This window comes from Tauraco erythrolophus, chromosome 1 (genome assembly GCF_009769465.1).
Source record: "Tauraco erythrolophus isolate bTauEry1 chromosome 1, bTauEry1.pri, whole genome shotgun sequence".
Taxonomy (NCBI): Eukaryota; Metazoa; Chordata; class Aves; order Musophagiformes; family Musophagidae; genus Tauraco; species Tauraco erythrolophus.
Window position 1 is genome coordinate 10,329,480 of NC_141465.1, and position 17,327 is coordinate 10,346,806.

Here is a 17,327-nt window from a genome sequence, read left to right on the forward strand (position 1 = left end):
TTTATCTAATGGTCTTTTCTAAATTATTTCATGTTTTATGCTAGAATGCTCTTGGATATATAATGATAGAAAAGCAATTGCTTGCTTGTGTGATTACATGTGCTGTTAATTACTTGAATGTGGACAGTTTGCTTGTCCCTGGAAGACATAGATCTACATGTTTTTAAATTTGCAGGTCCATTGTGTTTATTTAGTCTAACCTCCTATACGTCAGGAGAGATACAGGAATAAGCATGTAGTCTTATGTTGCAGCTGAGCTTCTGGAGCTTCTGATCTACGCTTGATCCAGTAATCAGAACTGGATATGCAAATCAAAGGATATTTTTTTAAAGTCCTATAAGGAGAGGCAATGTTGCCTTTCAGCTTCACATATACCTTAAGAATGCATTCATCTTTTTAACCCTGTGAAAGATTAGAAACGGGACCAGATCTGATTTGAAGACATCCCTCATATTTATTCAAAGTCTATGATTTATTTGAATGGTTTTGGTCAACACAGGTTGCTTTTTTTTGTTGTGTTTTTCTTCCTCTCCTGGAAAGTAGAGAAAATGACCCTTCAGTGCTACAAAACTTGTATTGTAAAGAAGATAAATTATTTCTGGGTGTTCTACTTAAATTGAAAACTATTCCTCCCCAAAAAGATCTGTGTACAAGGAGATGTGCCATGAAACTGTAAGGCTCAGCATTAAAAAACAAGCAAACAAACAAACAACAAAGACAAAACCCAAAACACAAGTAAAACCAGACCCAGCTGGTCTCTGGAACTTACTGATATACTATTTGACCGGGGAGGAAGGAGGGATTTTCACAAAAAAAAAAAGGTATGTGGACCACTTACATAAAACATCAGGAATACACATTACTGAAATGATGTTAGGGTTGAGAGCTTAGGAAAAAAATCCTACAAATTTGGGTGAGGCATCAACTGTCACGCTTTAAAAAAAAAAAAAACACCTCTCCCTTCCAAGCAACAACAACAACAAAAGTCCAACTCAACCTTAATTCAACCTTAATTCTTGGGGTCAGAAGCAGTTCTCCTGTCCAGAGAGAACAAATGTCTTCCTTACTTTACTGTGTTCTTTGCAGGACACTGGATGATAACTAGCAAGAGAAGAGGGGCCAAATAAAGAAAGCTTAGTTTTCTGTAAGTAAAAAGCTTCAAACAAGGACTGCCTTTTTTTTTTTTGTCTGAAACTATTAATCAAGCTTGGACTTAAAGAAAATAGATGATTACAGCTGAATTATTTCCATGTTTATAAATCATAATCCTGTTTTATTTTGCATCTGTCACTGTAGGTTACACTCTTGAATAAATGCAAACTTGTGAGTCCAGGCTAGTGCTTGGAGTAAACTGCATCCAAAGAAACAGGCTTCATTTCTGAAGTATAATTGGATTTGTGTGTATGATCATGACTTTGATTATGACTTTAAAAGGACCTGTTGGTCTACAAGATCTGATTTGAAAGGTTACTACATAATGAGTTGTCATCTCATTGATATAAAACAAAAAAAATTTTCATGCTATAAATTGGGAAATGGTAAAAGCATATTGTCACAGAAGACATTAATTCTGGTAATTCTTTTGTGGGGTTCACACTGAGCAAAGGAGAGACTTTTCTTCAAGTGCTAAAGCCGGATTCTCTGAGATGAGTGGCTGTGAGTGTGCTGAACATCTTACGGGATCTGTCTCTTAATTATATTATGATTTGTCTCACTTGTAAATGATGCCATTGGCTGGTCATCTTCCAGCTCTGCCTCCTGTTTGATATAAGGTGGAAAGTCTTTACTAAGGAACTGTGTAAAAATGCCTTTTTTTGGTGTTACATTTGTTGGAGCTGAACATTCAAGTAATGTCCTTGACTGTTTTTTTTATTGCTAGAATGGTCATGACTACAGTTAGATTCACAAAGTGAATTCGCTTGTCCCAAATGTGCAGAGTACAGGCTGGTGCTGGGAGCAGCTGTCAGGATTTGTACTGCCTGGGTTCTGTTCCCAGCTCCATGACCTTGAGCAAAGTCAGCGAACCGCTCTGTGCCACCCTTTATTGACTTTTGTGATGACTATGAAGTTACAGTACCCGGCTCCCAGGGCTATGGACCTGGCTTAATTAATGAGTTGGTAATGAACTTTGAGATCTACTGATCTGATCTTTCAGTCAGTACTATCAAACTCTTGTCCCTGTCCTTATCTATGTGCAGACTGATTACAACTGTCTCCTAAATATGTCATCTCAAGTCCGTTTGCTGTGCTTCTACTTGGCTTGTCTGTCACGCCACCCTTCCTGACCACTTTGTTCCTTTACTGAGTTTGCCTTCTCCACTGCATTAAGCACAGACATCTTTATTGTCACCTAAATAGCTATTTGAGTCTCACTGATCTTTCAGCTTTAATTTTGTATGGCAAAATAATTCCCAACTCTCTGTTCTGAGAATGTGCGGCATTGAGCATGTTTCTTACTATAAGCGTCTTTATTTTTGTTGTGCTACCTCTCACGCTTTGGAAGAACCTCCCTGCACACTGCCCGGCTCCTCCCCTCTATCCTTTCACCTTTGTCCTCTCCTGGAGTTCAGTTCAGGAAAATGCTGTGTCACCATCTCTAGAACTCACCAAAGACTTAAGCATGGGAGTTGTTGCACTGATTTCCGAGTTGTGCGTGTGCTAAAGGATTTAGCAGTAAGATGTTCAACCTGCTATAGATTTTAGTCATTAAATCTTCACTGGAAAACCTAACCTGGTTAGGATCTTGCACTTGCCTTGCTGATACCTTTACCATTGCTTAGCTGGGTGTAGTTGTTACTACAATAGAGTAATTGCACCTCCTTGCTTCTCGACTGCTTCCCTACTTATTCATTAGCATAATATGAACCTAATTTCTTTTTGTTATTTAAAAATTACTTCAACCCCAACAAGTTGTAGCATAGAAAAAACGCTCTTAAAACTAATAATCACCTTAATTTCCCTGTGCAGAATCCAGATTTTTCTTTTAGCAAGCAGAGTAAAAGAAAAAAATAGTTTTCCAAAGTTTATGTACTATTTAGTGTGCATACATATATATACACACGTATATGAACTTTAACGAAAGTGTACTCAGAGAAAGATATCTTTTAAAGGTTTATTTTCAAGTATAACTACAATGAATAAAATGTTCTTGAAAGATAGGAAGTGATATAGAAAAGGCACTTTGATGCAGAACAGCTCAAGTCAAGTCATACTGCCCGTGACGCTATAGTTTTTATCAAGGCAAAGCCTTGACTGTTTGCACCAGAAGGAGCTCAAAGCAAGATCATTTGGCCTGTAAATGTAACTTTTTGATCAGTGCTCTTTGCTGTTCCAAAGAATTGATTTTACCTATCCGATGCAGAAATGTAACTCTCCTAGAAAGTCTTCATCCAAGAGTGTAAGCAGTTACATCACAGGATGAGGGACACCTCACAAAGAAAAACATTCACAAGTAATAGAAGGAAAGACAGAGAGACCAAACATCTGGATGAAGCTGGGGAGGTGAATTAGAAAATATCCATCATGATGGTGAAGCCCAGCTGGCAGAATACGAGAAGTAAAAGTATCTATAAACCATTTATGAGAATTTGTGGTAAAAGTTACTCAACTACAAAACACTCTGCTTGCCGTTCCATAATGACAGAGCAAGGAGATACGCAAGCTTTCCACATGACTGATAAAACCGTATCCTGAAATCAATGTCTGTACTAACATGTATGGCCATGAAAGCTACTTTTTTGATACAGCAAAAGATAAAGAAAGGAGAGATGCTACACTTCCTACTATGAGGTTGACAGACTTCCCAGTTTTGGCTGAGAAACATAGGTCTTTGACTGAGGATAATATAAGCCCATACACTTATATTTTAATTCTGATACTATTATCCTTTCAAGTCCTAACAGAAATGACAACTAGATTTCCCTTTGGCTGTTGTTGAGCTCTTAAAGCCAAATATTTTGCATTAATTAATTCTGTCCGTTCTGTCTACTGGGGCAGAGTTGATGGTATGAACAAATCTTGTGCCCTGTGCTTCGTAATCAGGTCATCTTCTGGGCCTCAGCCAGCTTTTGTGGAAGCTCTGTGGACAGTCCAAGAGCTGACCTTGAGCCACAAAGTGCCAGAATACAGATGTTGTCATAAGTGCCTAAAATGAGAGACTAGAACTGAACAGGTATTTTCTAGGTGTCTGGAATGCTGACTTTTCAGTGTTTTATTTAATTTATTTTAGTAGTAGTTTACAGAATGAAGTCACTCCTTTTGGCTGAGGGAACCCTGTGTATCTCTAGCGAAACCAGTGGAGATCAGGTGGGATTCATACAGTTGTAGAAAGCTTAACTCAGGGAGGTCTTTAATGCTTAAATTAGGGAAAACCTGTCTTAGAGCCTGACAGTTCACAATAGTTTACAGACTTCGACCTCACTTTAGTAGGATGAAAGTACCCAGGGATTGGTGGGTGTTCTTGTCTTTGCTGACCGACCAGAGCTGTCTCATACCTAAGGCTGCAAAGACTTTCATGCTCATACCCACAAGTCGAGCTTGCTTCTGTTGCCATCCTGTTTAGCAGTACGTTAAGGAGTAAAAATATATTAAAATGGTTACAAGAGAAATGGCTCGTATTTATTGATAGAAATAGAGTGCAAACCAGATTAATTCAGCTTGTGGAGAAGAGGCCTGAGCTATAGAATATAGGTAATAAGACTTGAGACAAAGAGCACAAAGCTGTGAATCAATTGGTCCTTAAGTTGGAGACTGAAATGAATCCAGCAGAAATGATTATTTAGAATTTATGGGACTCAATGAAATGAAACCCAATATTAATATAAAAAAGTGCTTGAACTGTGGAAAAGAAAAGGCAGACCTGGTTTACAGCATATGAACCTAAATGTACAACTAGTCATTTCAGGAAAAAAATAAGCAGAAGGTTAAACAGTAAACTGAAAATGGATTTACCTATAGCATCAAGATCTTTTTTCTCCTGAGACCTGCTTCCATTATAAGTACTAATGAAGAATGAGAAGATTTTTTTTTTTTTTTTTACTAAGGGCAATTGTAGCTGGGAAAACTTTAGTTTTTACAAACTTGAAAATATTTTAAAAGAGCTGAAAAATGTTGAGTGGTATTGTAGGTAAGCAAGAGTGGCCTAACTCAGAGAGAGGGGGAAAATGTCATATCAACAAAAAAAGAAACAATTTTTAAGCAATCTGGACTTGCTTTCAAGTGGCCAGATTGTACTTCCTAAATAATTGCTGTGGGATTGGGCTCTGTTTGATTTAATTGGTAACGTGTGTTGAAGCCAGGGCTGAATGAACTATTTACAGCGAATAATTTATTTGATCAATGTTGTCCTCTTTTCTGTTCATGAATTATCTGCAAACAGGTTTTTTTCCCCACTAATTTGTTCATTATTCAAAATTGCTCACAAATGCTTTGTGTGAGTGCCTTTTTGGGTCTTTTTTCTCTCTTTCTTTCTTTGAAAGGTTATGGTTATACAAGGAGGGTTTTTATAGTGGGACTGAAGAACCCTGAATGTTCTTTTTTAGTGTGCTTTTGACTGAGGGGAAAAGAACCCATTTTCTATGGGTTATTTGCTATATTTGCTGAAAATGTGAATAGTGCAGCAGCTTTTCCTTTTTATTCATAAGATTTTTAGGCCGGAAGGGACTATTAGATCATCTACTCTAATCTTTTTTATGATGCAGATATAGTAGGAATTCATCTAATTTCTCCCATACTGAGTCCAATAATTTGTGCTTAACTAAAGCAGATTGGAACTTTATTTTAAAGCTTTTTCAGATAAATGGCTAAGAAGTGCTTTATGAAGAGTTTATTATTCTATTTTCTTCTACAAGCTTGTGTAACTATCTGATGATCTTTGTTTTTGTCAGGTGGGATTGTTTGTATTTGTTGATGTGATGTCTGACTCTTTTGACAGCAGGGAGGACGTGAGAGGCTTCATGACCATGTGAAGGGTTCTTTCACAAACTGTCCTATCTGTTTGCCCAGGTATAGCTTTCCCACAAGCATCTTCACAAACAAGGCAAAAAACCGGAACGAATATCCGAGCAAAGCAAACAATGACCCTTGTGAAAGCTGTCAAAGCAAATGTGTGCTTTTAGTCAAATTAATGTTTGTGAATTCTCCTTGCAGTATTTTCCCAGTGCTAGCAGAGAAAGGCGCTGTTAAATGTAAATTGTAGTGACAGTAATTTTTTAAAATTTGGAATAAGCCTTGCTACTTGGAAGTCAGGATAAGTGTGTTTGTCACACAGTATTAAGGTGAAAAATGTAGTGAGATGCTGCTTTCCGCTGAGTTTGGATTGGAGTCCATATGGGGCATAAGACAGCAGAAAAACATCACGCTTCTGGCATCGTCTGGTGGAAGTCTTGTCCACACAAGTTTGGTGGAACTGTTTTTGTGCGGCGGAAATATCCAAGCTTCAAAAATGCTTCAAAAATTGGAAAAGCTGTTCCCTGCAATAGATCAAAATAAGGGATGTCTGCTTTCTCCCAGCGGTGTGCCTGGTTAGATCTCCTGCCAAAAACCCCACAGCTCTCAAGTTCAAATGACAAGCTGTCTCCATGCTGCAGCAGCATCATTGTGTACAAGGAACCCGACCTTTAAAAACAGTGTGAAACTCACTGCATGGTCAGATGATCCCGAGCAGTTTGGTTGCCGCAGACCTGCATTACCTGGCCGCCGGTGAGCTCTGCTTACACCCCGCTCCTGAAGCCGTGATTTCCAGCTTGACCCTTTTACTTCTCTGCAACGATGAGGGGAGTTACTGCAGCTCAAGTCAGGTTCCATGTGCCTGATTGCGTTTGGACAAACCCTAGCATACCCCTCGATGTGCAAGCACACTTCCAACCATCCGGTTTGCTACCTTACGCAACCCAAGTGCCTTCACCTGTAAAGATCACTACAGTCTCCAGTGGTCTCACCCTTGCCGTGTGCCTTGGAGAGAAGGCGGAACAATGAAGGAACAAAGAAGTGGTGGAACCTCTGCTATGAAGACAGGCTGAGAGAGTCAGGACTGTTCAGCCTGGAGAAGAGAAGGCTCCGGGGTGATCTTATTGCAGCCTTCCAGTACCTAAAGTGGGCCTACAGAAAAGCTGGAGATGGACTTTTGACAAGGGCATGTAGTGATAGGACAAGGGGCAATGGCTTTAAACTGAAAGAGGGGAGATTTAGGTTGGGTATAAGAAAAAAATTTTTCACTGAGAGGGTGGTGAGGCAGTAGAACAGATTGCCCAGAGAAGTTGTGGCTGCCCCATCCCTGGAAGTGTTCAAGGCCAGGTTGGATGAGGCTTTGGGCAACCTGGTGTAGTGGAGGATTTCCCTGCCCATGGCAGGGGGGTTGGAACTAGATGATCTTTGAGGTCCCTTCCAACCCAAACCATTCTATGATTCTAACAATCCGCCTCTTCTTGCAGGTGGGCAGTCAATGCACAGAGTGAGTGCGTGCAAGTTTGAAAATAAACGGGGGACCCTGAATTCCCTTTGTTCCTCTTGGATCAAACAATAGAGGTTTAGTTTAGCAAGTAAGATTTCCATGACAGCGTGGGGTATAAATAACTTCAGAATTGTCCGTTGGGTAGTTGGATTCATCTTGCCTACCTCTAGTAATTTAAAAGATGTTGAGCCTGAACAGACAAAGTATTTCTCCTTTAGTAGCGGAGGACAATCCATCTAACTGCTTTCGGATGTACTGAGGGCTTGTCTTATCCCCAGTCTGCTGGAGGGCCCTGGTTTTCTTCCTGACTTTTGAGCAGAACTAAATGAATAGATTAGATTACACACCTGACTCTTTGACTGCTAAAATGAAGTGAGATGAATGTCACCTCAAATTATTTGCCTCAGAATGGCTGTGATAAAGCAGCTGCACCTGATGCATTAGCAAGTAGCCATGCTTTTTCCCTCTCAGCTGAAGAAATGATCACTTACTGCTTTTTCCTAAGCAAGCCAAAAAGTCCGTGGCATACTGGAATGTCAGTAAAAAGGTGGGTTTTAATTCCCAAGGACTGACTTTCTGTGGGTGTTCCTGAACACTATGCTGAATCTTTGAGTTGTTAGGGGCATGACGTTGCATAGTGCTGAATAAGGGACATCCACCTTACCTTACCTGCATCATGATGAAATACCAGTTCGGTTCATTGTGAGGAGGCCAATGAGTGGGACAAGGGATTGCTTGAAGCATCAGGCTACTTTTTCCTTTGATAAATCAAGTGTCTTGGCAATAAAAGCGCTACCCTGCCAAAGGAAGCTAGTGAGAATGATGACCCTGCATTTGGGAATTGTCTCCATATTGCTCTGAATGGATACCCAAACACTTCTTTACATGGTCTGTGACCCTTCTGTTTCTTTGTGATCTTTGCTATTAGAAGACATAGCATCTCTAGTGGAGTGGTAGGAGGCCACTATGTACCTTCAGGTGAGGTGCCTTCAGGTGACGAGCCATGTATGATAATTTATAGAACATAGTCCTTGTAATATTTTATACTGCTCAAATGTTCCAGATGATTATAGTCTCCAGATCTGCGGTTAAATTATTATCCTGATCAGAAATTTAATTGCTCTCACTTGTCTTGTTCTGTATGTGCTTTTGGCAGAATGACAGCACTTTCCATCACTGTTTCTCCATCCATTGAGTGATACGAAATATGTCTTTAAAATCAGAGGAAAAAATATTAATGGGGGTTATGTTGCCTGATAAAGTGCTTTGTTGCTCTTTTCTGATCTGATGGTAGTACAAAGTGCACTTTAAATATTTAATATTGTTCTTAGAGCCCATTGTGAATTTTAAAGCTTCAATTTTAAACCTGAGGTAAAAGTAAGTTTAATCAGTGTTCAGATCCCAGATGTCTTCTGATATTTTTCCTTCCTTTTGTGTTTCATTGCAGATACATAGTTTATAACAAACTCATAGAAGGCAAGGTAGATCATAGAATCATAGAATGGCATAGGCTGGAAGGGACCTTAGAGATCATCTAAATAACGTGTTTCTGGATAACGTGTTTTCTGCTGTAGAAGAAGAAGGAATGTTGCTTCAATAGGAATTTTATTTTCCATACAACAAATTGTCTTGGCAAAGCAGGAGTCAAAATCAAAGCTACATGGTTATGACCTAAGTTTGCCAAAGCAGAGGAAAAAAGACTCCGCTGAAACAACACCGAAACAAACTAGAAAAACCAAAATGTTTGAACCTTTAGTATCACCAGGTTTTGAAACTGCTGAGAAATTTAGATTTCCTCTTTCAGTAAGTTAGAAACTGTTTTAAGTGGCAAGACTGTATGTATGAAAATTTATTCTCATTGTGGTATTGAAAAGAGGTGGAATGATGCCACTGATAATTAATGGTTTGAAAAGTCTGAGCTTTTTTGTTTCTGAGGCAGATGAACCATGTATTTTGCAATGAATACTTTTAATACCAGTAGTGAAAATTATTGTATCTGTTTGGTGGTGGTGTTGTTTACACAAACATATGACAGAAAACAAGTGAGATGAAGACAGGATGTATTGTAGTCTATGAAAACAACAACAGCGTGGAATGCCATAAGGAATTTTTAGACATGAGGGCCTTAAAACAGCAGGATAAACCAATTATTTTAACTATTGGTGAAGTAAAGGTAGGAAGAGCTATGTATTTAAAAAATATCTGAAATATATATTATTATATCTAATATGTAAAAGTATGTTCAGTTACATAGGGAGCTCTGTAGGCTTAAAAGTAGTAATTTTTCTCCTGCAGTAAGTGTTTGAAAAATAAACCTTCAGATTGGGGTTTCCAAATGGCAGTTTTCTTGCATAACATGAAGGAATTAAGCTGTAGGTTCAAATGTGGAAATATTCTTGCTGCCTCCTTCGAAAACTTCACAGAATATTTTTCCTTCGGGCAAACTAATTCTCTGCTTACCTTTAAATCATGCAGAGATGTCCCAGCTTACCTAGCTTTGAATGAGTTGGGGCAAGTAATAGAAATGTTGTGGCTGTGCCAGTTTAATGTCCTGACTGGGAACAAATCCTCTGCCTCTTGACAGGGCTGGTTAACCCCATCCTACCTGAGCTGTACTGCACCTGGCACTCCGCCTGGGCCTCTCAAAGCAAATTGAGCACATCTGTGTTGCATCACACAGAATCTTGAAAAAAAGTTTGAGTACAAGTCACACTTTAAGTAGTGGCAATATTTGCATTAAAATAGAATTTTTTATTTGGCTTCAAATAAGTTCACTGAATCACGCTGTCTAAAAGCAGGAGTTGAATCTTTTCTTTTTTGCATCATAATCATCTCTATGATCACCAGTTGTGATATCACAGAGAAACGTAGTGTAAATTAATTTTAAATAATACTAGCTATAAACCACACAAGAGGAAGACGAATTTACACAATGAAGGTGCTAAAGTTTCCAAGCATCTTAATTTTCCAGAGCGGTGTTAGACCCTGGAACCTTTTTCTCTGTAGTGTGTTTCAACATGGATGCACTTTGAATCAATTAAAAAATATCCAGCCTGGTAGTGGCTTTTAACTGCTACTTACAATTTGCCCAGATGTAGTACTTCGCTGTTTTCACAGCCTCAAGTGAACCCTTCTTCCTCTATGCGTTTCCCCTTTTGTTCCAGGAAAGCACTAACTGGCATAGAAATAGACTTGGATTTCTTTCTCTGTAGTACAGCACTTACTACGCTGACCGGGCCAGTCCAGACTGCTCATCCTTTCACCTGTATTTTCAAACTCCTTTGGGTAATTTGATCCCTTCTGACACTTCCTGATGCCTAAATTGGCTTTTCCTAAGGCAGCGCTTCTCTGTGACTGACGGAGAGATCTGTTGCTGTCAGCATGGATTTTCTCCAGCTATTTCTCCTGTTGGTACTTCTCTGCTCAGTCCTCTGACTTACACCGGTTTTCAATTCTATGTGAAGCTTCTTTTTTCCTCAGAGAATCTTCTTCCATCTCCGGTCACACTCAATCTGTCTTCCCTTTTTTGCTTGTCCTTCCTAGATTTACTTTAAATTTAGAATCATAGAATCATAGAATGGTTAGGGTTGGAAGGGACCTCAAAGATCATCTAGTTCCAACCCCCTTGCCATGGGCAGGGAAATCCTCCACTACACCAGGTTGCCCAAAGCCTCATCCAACCTGGCCTTGAACACCTCCAGGGATGGGGCATCCACAACTTCTCTGGGCAACCTGTTCTAGTACCTCACCACCCTCAATGTAAAGAATTTCTTTCTTATATCTAACCTAGATCTGCCCTCTTTCAGTTTAAAGCCATTGCCCCTTGTCCTATCACTACACACCCTTGTAAAAAGTCCCTCTCCAGCTTTCCTGTAGGCCCCCTTTAGGTACTGGAAAGCTGCTATAAGATCACCCCAGAGCCTTCTCTTCTTTCCCATTCTTTCTTCCTTTTTCAAAACTTTTTGCCCTTTTACACGTTGCTAACCTGAAAGAATAGTGTAGTGTCACTTGGTGCACGTTTTCTAATGCTTTTCCTGACTGCACAAAGCCTTCAAAGCAGAGCTTCTGAGTCACTTTCTAATTTGTATTTTCTCAAACTAAATTTTTCTAATGTTAGCGTAAACATTGGAAAAGTCTTCCTCCCAATGGAGACTTTTATCAGGGCTTTTTGACTAATTTACTTGCTTTCTAAGCTCATAAACTGGGAGGTAAAAGGGGAATTTTCTGCCTGATGGAGCCCTTCTATTGAATTTGGAATTGTCAAGGGTTTTGATTAGATGATCAGTCTCACCATGCTTCCCCAAGCTTCATGAGAGTTGAAACTGAAACTCTGAAATTGTCTAACTACAGGACCCCTGTGACTATACATGATATTTTCTTCTTTTTTCTCTCTTTTTTTTTTTTTTTTAAATTCTAGAACAGATTTCTGGCATTCTTTTATGGATGAAAGCTTTACTTCATGAACCCAAGAGTTCAAGCTTCTGTTCCAAAAACAGGCAAATAAAAAGGACACCAAAGTAGTTATAAATATTTTTCTCCTGCTTGACTCCAAGTTTAGGCTTTTAAAGCAATTCAGTTCAACCATATTGTTGAGTGAGTTCCAGAGAGAAGAGCTTTGAGCAGAAAGGATAATAGTGTGTTGAGTTGATGGGAGGAAGTACTAAGAATCTTGGATCCACAGCAGTCTAAACAGTGTTAAATTGTGTTGTCTCTGAGGAATGATTATTATATTAATTATAGAATTGCAGAATGGTTTGGGTTGGAAGGGACCTCAAAGATCATCTAGTTCCAACCCCTCTGCCATGGGCAGGGACACCTTCCCCTAGATCAGGTTGCTCAAACCTCATCCAACCTGGCCTTGGACACGTCCAGAGATGGGGCATCCACAACTTGTTCCAGTGCCTCACCACCCTGAGTGAAGAATTTCTTCCTAGTATCTAGCCTTTTACAGTTTAAATCCATTGCCCCTTGTCCTATCACTACATGCCCTTGTAAAATAAATAAATAAATAAATAAATCTTGCTTTCTTGTAACCCCCCTTAGGTACTGGAAGACTATTAGAAGGTGTCTCTGGAGCCTTCCCTTCTCCAGGCTGAAAAACCCCAACTCTCTCAGCCTGTCTTCATAGGAGAGGTGCTCCAGCCCTTGGATCATCTTCATGGCCCGCCTCTGGACATGTTCCAACAGCTCCATGTCTGTCTTATGTTGGTGGCCCCAGAGTTGAACGCCTTGCTGGAGCTTGTGCTTTGTAATACAAGGCAAATAAAAACAGTCTGCAACCTGTGGGTGATTTATTATTCATTTCATGTTTTCTATGACAGTTGGTATCAATGTTGCAGCTAAACCAATATGCTTTTGGGAGAACATTGAATGGAATTAGCTGAAATGAGCTGGGATATTTTGTTTTTAGAAAGTTATAATGAATACTGAGAATATCTGGAAGAAAAAATGAAATAATCTTAGGGGAAATGAAGCTGAACAAAAACATTGAATGTTTGCACACAGTGCCTTATTCCAACAATAGAAGATGGTTTGGGGTCATCTCTAAGAAGAAAGGAAAATCTTACTGTAATAAAGTAACTGGTTGGTATACAATAGTATATTAAAAATGTTTAGGCATCTGAAGTGAACTTTAAAGTGCACTTCAGGGATCTAGGGATCTAATTCCTATTATTTTCCTGGATTTAATGGAAGTCTCTGTGATTTTAGCTCCTTTGCCCTACCAGATTTGAACATGGATTTTTAGAGTACCATAACAGGAGAAGAAAATAACTGTTATCCAAGATCATAAAACATCTCGCCACTTTTATGGTTTCTATCCACAGGGAAAAGTGAGGTTTAGCAGCATAGCCTTTCTTTAGATGGAGTACTGTCCTGATTTTGACTTGGACAGAGTTAGTTTTTCTTTTTAGTAGCTATAATATCTCTGTGTTTTGGATTTAGTCTGGGATTTGTTATGAGAAGAATGTTGATAGCACGCTGATGTCTATAGTTGGTGCTGAGATATCAAGGACCTTTCAGCTTTCTGTGGTTTGCCAGTGTGCCAGGGGCACAGCAGACTGGCGGGGAGCATGACTGGGACAAAGGGTCCACAACTCCTAACTTATGGTTTGAATTTAGATTTAGGATTGAGAGCCAAATTTGCCAATGGAGTATTCCATATTATGCAGCATCATGCCTGGTATATAGATGAGGGTTGACTGGGAAGTTGGAATCGTTCTCTCCCCTGAGGGAACTCTGTCAGATTCTTGGACTTGTATTTCTCTTTCTCTCTCTTTCTGGGTGCCTCACTTGTCCCGAATTGTGGTGTTGGGACTTACCTGTTTTGGGATCTCTTGTCAGGACGGGACGGATGTTGGTTACCAAGTGGTGAGCAATTATACTGTACATTGCTTGCTTGTATATATTAGTATCATATTTATATAGATATATAAAAATTATGATGATGATGATGTTCTTATCTCAACCACAAATCTCCTTCCTCTTTCCACTTTAATTCTCTTCCTCTTTCCCCAGGGACTAGAGGAGGGTGAGTGAGCGACTGTGTGGCTTTTAATTGCTGGCTGGGTTAAGCTACAACAAGCACCAGTCACGTATGGATACGTTGCCCAGTACTTGATGATTTGTTCATATAGAGTTTGGCATTGGCACTTAGGTTTGTTTGCATTGACCAAGGTATTCTGCAAGCAAACTTTGCAATGGAGTGAATGGAGTGTTATGTTAAGTCATGTGATCATCTCATCACCTATCTTGATCTTTATTTATGATCTATATACATTTATTCAATTCTGTGTTTAACTTACCTCTCCAACAGCAATGGCAGCAACTGTGACAGAATTGTATGGTCTTTCAACCGTCAGGCTGGCTTTGTAGCGTTGTGCTAACGAAGGTGTGATACGGTTATATCTGCTTAAATGTATCTAGGCTCCAATTGAGTGCATGATGTCATCATGGATGGAGTGATGGATAGCCTAACCTAGGAGGCATTGACAAGAGTAACAGTGAAAATGTCAGTGAGGTTTTCATTGTGGATTGTCTTAATATAGATGTGTCCTGTGGTTAGTGGATTTCTCCCCCTTATGCTGCTCTTTTCTCTCACTAAATTAAAACTAGAAGGGAAATAACTGCTGATAGGATAGAATAGCTACAATCATAGCTGTATTACTGCAGATTATGCAGTAGATTAACCTAAAGGGATAAATTTATTATATCCTTAACGTTTAGACCTGCAGATTTCAGAATTTCTTGCTATTTACATGTAGCTCTTCATCTCCATACACTTGTACATGTAAAAAGCTTCTCTGTGTGGATAAGTGGGAAAAGATATGCTTAATTTGAGAGAAATTTATCTTTAATTTTTTTGTCATGTTTGCGAACAGTTTTTTCATTTCTGAAATATTTTAAGCTATTAAAATGAAAGTAAAACCTATCTTTCTTCTTGTTAAGACCTTGTAAGTGAAAGTCAGGTGAAAGCGGGATGCTTAAAATTTGAAAGGTATTCTTTTTTATTTTATTCTTTTTTGAACGTTGTTCCTAGTGCTTTTACTTTTAAATGTTAGGCTTTTTCAATTTCTCTTTAAGTGGGAAGCAACAACAAAGGCAGGTCTTGCCAATCAAACCTGATCACCTTCTATGATGGGGTGACCCGCCTGGTTGACGAGGGAAGGGCTGTGGATGTAGTTTTCCTGGACCTCAGTAAAGCCTTTGATACAGTTTCTCATAGTGTTCTGGCTGCGAAACTGGTAACTGCTGGCCTGGATAGGCACACCCTCCTTTGGGTTAAAAACTGGCTGGATGGCCGGGCCCAAAGAGTGGTGGTAAATGGGGCTAAATCCGGCTGGAGGCCGGTCACCAGTGGGGTTCCCCAGGGCTCAGTGCTGGGTCCGGTTCTGTTTAACATCTTTATCAATGACCTGGATGAGGGAATTGAATGTACCCTCAGTAAATTTGCGGGCGACACCAAGCTGGGAGGCTGTGTTGATCTGCTCGAGGGAAGGGAGGCCCTTCAGAGGGATTTGAACAAACTGGATCGTTGGGCTGAGGCCAATGGCATGAGCTTTAATAAGGCCAAGTGCAGAGTCCTTCACTTGGGGTGTAAAAACCCCAAGCATCGCTATGGGCTCGGGGAAGAGTGGCTGGAGAGCTGCCTGGTGGAGAAGGACCTGGGGGTGTTGGTTGACTATCGGCTTGATATGAGCCAGCAGTGTGCCCAGGTGGCCAAAAAGGCCAATGGGATACTGGCGTGTATCAAGAATAGTGTAACCAGCAGGAACAGGGAAGTGATCCTGCCCCTGTACTCGGCACTGGTGAGGCCGCACCTGGAATATTGTGTCCAGTTTTGGGCCCCTCGCTTTAAGAGAGATATTGAGCTCCCGGAGCGGGTCCAGAGAAGGGCGACTAAATTGGTCAAGGGGCCGGAAAACAAAACTTATGGGGAGCGGCTGAGGGAGTTGGGGCTGTTTAGCCTGGAGAAGAGGAGGCTGAGGGGAGACCTGATTACAACCTCCAAATACTTGAGAAGGGATGGTGGGGAGGTGGGGGAACAGCTCTTTACATTAGTGATGGGTGATAGGACAAGAGGAAATGGATATAAGCTTAGTCAGGGGAGGTTCAGGTTGGATGTTAGAAAGAATTTCTTCTCTAAAAGGGTTTTCAGCCACTGGAACAGGCTGCCCAGGGAGGTGGTTGAGTCCCCATCCCTGGATGTGTTTAAGAAAAGGGTGGATGAACTACTTAAGGATATGGTTTAATGGGGATTAGGGATGATTGGACTGGATGATCTCTGAGGTCTTTTCCAACTTAGAAAATCTATGAAATCTGTGAACAAAGATGAGAACTTAAAATTCCTGATAAAAAATGAAATTAAAAATATGGACTTTTGCACCATCAAATTCACTTTGGTTTAGTCTGTCCGTTTCAAAAAGAAGAAAAAAGGAAAAGTAACAATAGTAATAAAAAGCATGTATGGACTTTCCCATTAAAAACAAAACAAACAAAAAAAATTCAAGTTGGGAAGAAAAATTTTTGTCTTTTATGTTTTTGTTGCCTGGTTAACATATCCTCCTAGTTACATGAATGAAAAAGGAGAAAGAGAATGAGAGATGGACTTTACAAAGGACTATACTAGTATTGCTCGTATTTCTATGTTTGTCCCTGGGAATGAGAACTGTGCCTTGGTAAAGAGCAGCTGCTGCAGATTCTTGGATGGCTTTGCTATTAGAAGTCCTGACATCACAGAAAACCATGTGGCTTGGAAAAAAAAGGCTTTTTATAATAAAAAATATATTTAATATCTAAAATATTAGATAATAAATATGATTTTCCTGCAAAGCTTTGGAAGAATTTTGGCTATATAATACAGAACACCTCACACAACATGAAAAAATAGGGGAAGATGTTGATAAGGAGGAAAGAAGAACAAAAGAGGAAATGTGAGCATTCAAAGAGACTTTGAGTTTAACCTCTTGTCTGTTCTCCCACTGAGGGAATAGGAACAGCTTCATTTTTCCTTGGTCATCCTCCAGGGAGGTTTCTAACCTTGGCTGCGTACCACTGATGAGGACTCTTTGACTTCCCTTGACGGCTGGTTCATTTGCCTAACTCCTCTTCTTACTGTGTGAAACTTCACGCAGTAACTGTATTTGACCTAAATTTCCCCTGATGCTGCTTAAATTCATTACTTCCTCTTCTATCCTCATTAATTAAGGGGAATAATTGATTCCTGTTCTTTTTATAACATCACTTTATATGCTTGAAGATAGCTTGCTGTCACTCTCCCCAATTTTCTCCTTTACACGTAAATATGAAGACAAAAGGGAAATATTTCTTAGGCTGATGATGTCAAGAAAATAGAGCGACTCTTCAAGGAGAAGGGGGA